We start from the raw sequence: 6,317 nt of genomic DNA, 5'->3' as shown, positions 1-6,317 counted from the left end.
GACTCTTCCCTTTAACTCTTTTGCTATACTGCTGACTGATCTGAAACACATCAATTAATTTTTCACATGAAATAAAACCACTCCTCATTATTTTTCATTATTAAAATAATTTTATGAATATAAGATGAATTTCAGTTACTTTATATTTGTTTCTCTGATTTATAATTAACAAATCCTTCAATGTTAATTGATGCTCTTATAAACAGAAAAGTAACTCCAGTGACGATTGAATGTCAAGGATAATTAATTTTAACTATATTTTCAAAAAATGTGATGATATAAAATATTTTAAAAATAAAATTATATATATATATTTTAAAATAAACTTTATATATATACACAATCATGACTTGGGGAGAATTTGGTGCTGTCGACACGTTGGAAGGGAGGGATGCCATCCAGAGGGACCTCGATAGGCTGGAGAGGTGGGCCCGTGTCAACCTCATGAAGTTCAACCAGGCCAAATGCAAGGTCCTACATCTGGGTCGTGGCAATCCCAGGCACAAATACAGACTGGGTGGTGAATGGATCGAGAGCAGCCCTGAGGAGAAGGACTTGGGAGTACTGGTGGACGAGAAGCTCAATATGAGCCGGCAATGTGCTCTTGCGGCCCAGAAGGCCAACCGCATCCTGGGCTGCATCAAGAGGAGCGTGGCCATCAGGTCGAGAGAGGTGATTCTTCCCCTCTACTCTGCCCTTGTGAGACCTCACCTGGAGTACTGCATCCAGTTCTGGAGCCCTCAACATAAGAAGGACATGGACCAGTTGGAGAGGGTCCAGAGGAGGGCCACGAAGATGATAAGAGGGCTGGAGCACCTTTCCTATGAGGACAGGCTGAAAGAGTTGGGGCTGTTCAGCCTGGAGAAGAGGAGGCTCCGGGGTGACCTTATAGAGGTCTTCCAGTACCTCAAGGGGGCCTACAGGAAAGATGGGGAGAGGCTGTTCAGGAGGGCCAGTTGTGATAGGACAAGGGGTAATGGTTTTAAAATAGAGGGAGGTAGATTCAGGTTGGATATTAGGAAAAAATTTTTTACCATGACAGTTGTAGAACACTGGAACAGGTTGCCCAGAGAGGTGGTGGATGCTCCATCCCTGGAGACGTTCAAGGCCAGGTTGGATGAGGCCCTGAGCAACCGGATCTAGTTGGAGATATCCCTGTTCCTTGCAGGGGGGTTGGACTAGATGACCTTTGAAGGTCCCTTCCAGCCCTAACCATTCTATGATTCTATGATTCTATGATTCTAATTTTGGGTGTCTTTCATCAAACTCCGTTAGGGACTTTGGAAAGAGACATACAGACATAATTTGGTTTAAAGGCCACAACCTTTTTAAGTTGTCATTACTAGGAGTGTATCTCTTTAAAAAAAGTAAGGACTTGCTAGGTTGACCAGTGGCATTAGCGTTATATTATAGCGATCCATACGAAGAGCAAAGACTGTGGCCAACTGACCTGAGGAAAGTTCATGACAATGTTTCGACTTTCATTCTCTCTCTCTCTCTCTTGCTCTCCCTCTTTTATTACTGATTATGCAAAGCAGTATAAAAGGTCAATCCTCCCTGACACAATTACTGGGCTCTTTATATAGTGTCTGTCTTCTACCACCAATTAAAGAAAATGACGGCACCGTATAAAGATGTCAGAAATACACAGCTATCATTGGCAGTTTTAGTACTTAGGATTACTTTTTATAAATAAGAGAAAAGGTTACTCAAAAATAAAAGAGGAAAAGGTGACACAGGAACTAAGTTGTCTTTTAGTTATATTATAAATTATTATTGAGCCTAAAATACACGCTAAATAAAGTTGTTGCAAATAAATAGCTGATGTTAAAGATAGGTGAACTCATCATTGTCACCATCTGGGAGGTAATGCCACAAGAATGAGCTGGTGCTTCTGGTCTTCCCAAGCTCAGCACAAAATATATGAACAAAGAGTTACTTCCTCCTTTAATAGCTGAAGTGTCTTGACTTGACACCATGAGACAAGCTCTTTATCTTATAAAGACTTTCTTTATCTTATAAAGACTTTCTTTATATTATAAAGACTTTCCCATCTTTAAAAAAGGGTAAAAAGAAGACCCAGGGAACTACAGGCCAGTCAGTCTCACCTCTGTGCCTGGCAAGATCATGGAGCAGATCCTCCTAGCGACTATGCTAAGGCACATAGAAAATAAGGAGGTGATTGGTGACAGCCAACATGGCTTCACTAAGGGCAAATCATGCCTGACTGATTTGGTGGCCTTCTATGATGAGGTTACAGCATTGATGGAGAGGGGAAGAGCAACTGACATCATCTACCTGGACTTATCCAAAGCATTTGATACTGTCCCACACGACATCCTTGTCTCTAAACTGGAAAGACATGGTTTTGATGGATGGAACACTCGGAGGATAAGGAACTGGATGGATGGTCACACTCAAAGAGTTGTGGTCAATGGTTCAATGTCCACGTGGAGGCCAGTGACGAGTGGTGTTCCTCAGGGGTCAGTACTGGGGCCAGTGCTATTTAACATCTTTGTTGGTGACATGGACAGTGGGATCGAGTACATCCTCAGCAAGTTTGCAGATGACACCAAGTTGTGTGGTGTTGTGGACACGCTGCAGGAAGGGATGCCATCCAGAGGGACCTTGACAGGCTGGAGAGGTGGGCCTGTGAGAACCTCATGAAGTTCAACAAGGCCAAGTGCAAGGTCCTGTACGTGGGTCGGGGCAATCCCAAGCACAAGTACAGGCTGGGCGGAGAATGGATTGAGAGCAGCCCTGAAGTAAAGGACTTGGGAGTGCTGGTTGATGAGAAGCTCAACATGAGCCGGCAATGCGCTCTGCCAGCCCAGAAAGCAAATCATATCCTGGGCTGTACCAAAAGAAGTGTGGCCAGCAGGTCGAGGGAAGTGATTCTGTCCCTCTACTCAGCTCTCATGAGACCCCACCGGGAATACTGTGTTCAGCTCTGGAGTCTCCAACACAAGAAGGACATGGAGCTGCTGGAGCGAGTCCAGAGGAGGGCCACAAAGATGATCCGAGGACTGGAGCACCTCTGCTATGAAGATAGGCTGAGAGATTTGGAGCTGTTCAGCCTGGAGAAGAGAAGGCTCCGGGGTGATCTTATTGCATCATTCCATTACTTAAAGGGGGCCTCCAGGAAAGTTGGAGAGGGACTTTTTACAAGGGCGTGTAGTGATAGGACAAGGGGCAATGGATTTAAACTGAAAGAGGGGACATTTCGATTAGATATAAGGAAGAAATTTTTTACATTGAGGGTGTTGAGGCACTGGAACAGGTTTCCCAGAGAAGTTGTAGATGTCCCATCCCTGGAAGTGTTCAAGGCCAGGTTGGATGAGGCTTTGGGCAACCTGGTGTAGTGGAGAGTTTCTCTGCCCATGGCAGGGGGTTGGAACTAGATGATCTTTAAGGTCCCTTCCAACCCTAACCATTCTATGATTCTATGACTTAAAGCTGTTGTGATTGTTATTTCTTCTTCCTGTGAACAATGCATTTGATTCTCATTTTACCAAGGATAAAACACTTTGTGAACATAGAGTGTATTATGTGTTCAATTATAGATATCATCAGGCTGCCCAAAGTAAAAATAATTTCAGTGTCTATCTTAGAACATGATATTCAGTTTCATCTTGACTTCACCATGTAAGAAACTAAAATATTCAGCAATTAACCAGTTCACCACAACCTTCACTTTAAATGTCCTAATTGAAACTGAAGACAATGAATATATCTTAAGTGTGAAATTCATACCAACCAGTGGAATAGGTGATTCAATAGCATTGTCCTTTGAGGGAACTACACAGAAGACTCACTGCTAGCTATAATAAGTACCATTATTCTCCACAGTTTAGAAAGTACATGATAACATATTATATAGTGATTGATAATTTTTTCATGTTTGTCACATCACTTCCACGAGAGAGAAGGATCTGATCCTGATTCACTTTGAATGCCCAGATAACAAGTAATCACAGAATGTTAGGGATTGGAAGGGACCTCAAAGTATCCTCAAGTCCAATCCCCCTGCTGGAGCAGGACCACCTAGATCAGATTACACAAGAATGCATCCAGGCCGGTTTGGAACATCTCCAGAGAGGGAGATTCTACAACCTCTCTGGGCAGCCTGTTCCAGTGTTCTGTTACCCTTACCAGGAAGAAGTTCTTCCTCTTGTTTAAGCGGAACCTCCTATGTTCCAGCTTATATCCATTTCCCCTTGTCCTATCATTGGATGCCACTGAGAAGAGCCTGACTCCATCCTCATGACAGTCACCCTTTACATATTTATAAACATTATTTTATGTTTAAAAATAATATGTCTCAATCTCCTCTTCTCCAAGCTAAAAAGACCCAGCTCCCTCAGCCTTTCCTCATAAGGGAGATGCTCCACTCTCTTCATCATCTTTGTGGCCCTGCGCTGGTCTCTCCCAAGCAGTTCCTTGTCCTTCTTGAATTGAGGGGCCCAGAACTGGACACAATATTCCAGATGCAGCCTCACCAGGGCAGAGTAGAGCGAGAGGAGAACCTCTCTCCACCTACTAACCACACCCCTTCTAATACACCCCAGGATGCCATTGGCCTTCTTGGCCACAAGGGCACATTGCTGGCTCATGGTCACCCTGCTGTCCACCAGGACCCCCAGTCCCTTTCCCCTGTGCTGTTCCCCAACAGTTCAGTCCCCAACTTGTACTGGTACATGGGGTTGTTCTTACCCAGATGCAAGACTCTACCCTTGCCCTTGTTGTATTTCATTAAATTTCTCCCCGCCCAACTCTCCAGCCTGTCCAGGTCTCTCTGAATGGCAGCACAGCCTTCAGGTGTGTCAGCCACTCCTCCCAGTTTATTGTCATCAGCAAACTTGCTGACCATGCACTCTATTCCCTCATCCAAGTCATTGATGAATATGTTGAACAATACTGGTCCCTGTGCCGACCCTTGAGGGACTCCGCTCAATACAGGCCTCCAACTGGACTCTGTCCCATTGACCACTACTCTCTGGCTTCTATCCTTCAGCCAGTTCACAATCCACCTCACTATCCAATCATCCAGACCACACTTCCTCAGTTTAGCTGTGAGGATGCTGTGGGAGACTGTGTCAAATGCTTTACTGAAGTCAAGATAGACCACATCCACTGCTTTATCATCATCCTCCCACTGGGTGATGTCCTCATAAAAGGCTATCAGGTTTGTCAAGCATGACTTCCCCTTAGTGAAGCCATGTTGACTGCCCCTAAAGACTCTCTTATCCTTGATATGCCTAGAGACAGCACCAAGGATAAGTTGTTCCATTATCTTTCCAGGGGTGGAGGTGAGGCTGACTGGTCTATAGTTATCCAACTAAGAATGAGTGGTAATCTCTGAATTACTGAAATACAGTTCAGGCTGGATTTTGTCCTGCTTCACCATATCATGTTAGATTTTATAATCTTTTCTTTCTTCGGAAGAGAAGAGCCATAGATACCTCCTTTTCACTGCATGTTTTTTTCTAGTCTTAGGTTCTCCAAACTACTTCTCAGTAACATTTCATTCCCTTCTTGGTTTCGGCACAGTCACAGTTAATATGATTATACTTTGAAGACTGCAAATTCTAAAGAATAGGTATTTTGGCACATATTGGCACTGCCCTGAAGGTGAGAAGGAGCTCAGTTCAGGCAGGGATGACACAGAATTAATATAACACTTATTTTCAAAATCTCATCTGGTATTTTGTACTGTAACATTTAAATATACCATCTGGTTCACAGAAAACTCCCAGTACAACCAACTTGGTGCAATGCAGAAGCAAACTTCAGGTAACCAAGAATCGGACAAAAAATTATCCTCTTGAAATAGTGAAGGTATAAAGCTAAAGAAAACTAAGTTCTTGAACACGAGTCCAGCTCCTCACAGGTAAATAGGAGTCAAAGTGTTAAAAAAATAGTTTTGTTTAAAATGGAATGAATGCCATGTTTTATATAAGTCTGTTCTCTTAAAACAGTTCTCCACTCTTCAGCACTACATATGTAGTTTTTTAGCTATTCATAATCAGTTGAATGAAAACCATTCCTCTGAACAGGCTCCAGCCTTCCAACACTAAAAATGTTTTCAAAGAGGTTCCAAATTTGTTTGATAAGAACTTTCACTATACTGTGCAAGAACATCCTTTCTATTCAAAGCTTTGATAACATGCAAAACTAAGCACCACATGAGAGATATTGAGCACCTACATCTCCTATTGACTTCAATCAGAAAGCAGGGCACTCATCAACTCAGTAGAACCAAGAAAATGTTCCTGCATAAAAGAAAAAAGAATTTTCCAGCACATTTAGTTCCAGGG

At 43.1% G+C, this 6,317-nt stretch overlaps 1 pseudogene; it reads left to right on the top strand.

The window, feature by feature from the left end:
• Positions 1 to 585: 585 nt before the first annotated feature.
• LOC147528613 (uncharacterized) lies at positions 586 to 1,193 on the top strand (annotated as a pseudogene).
• The last annotated feature ends 5,124 nt before the right edge of the window (positions 1,194 to 6,317 follow it).

This window comes from Tauraco erythrolophus, chromosome 6 (genome assembly GCF_009769465.1).
Source record: "Tauraco erythrolophus isolate bTauEry1 chromosome 6, bTauEry1.pri, whole genome shotgun sequence".
NCBI lineage: Eukaryota > Metazoa > Chordata > Aves > Musophagiformes > Musophagidae > Tauraco > Tauraco erythrolophus.
The sequence above is the reverse complement of the archived record's forward strand: the minus strand, read 5'-3'. Positions and strand labels throughout refer to the sequence as shown.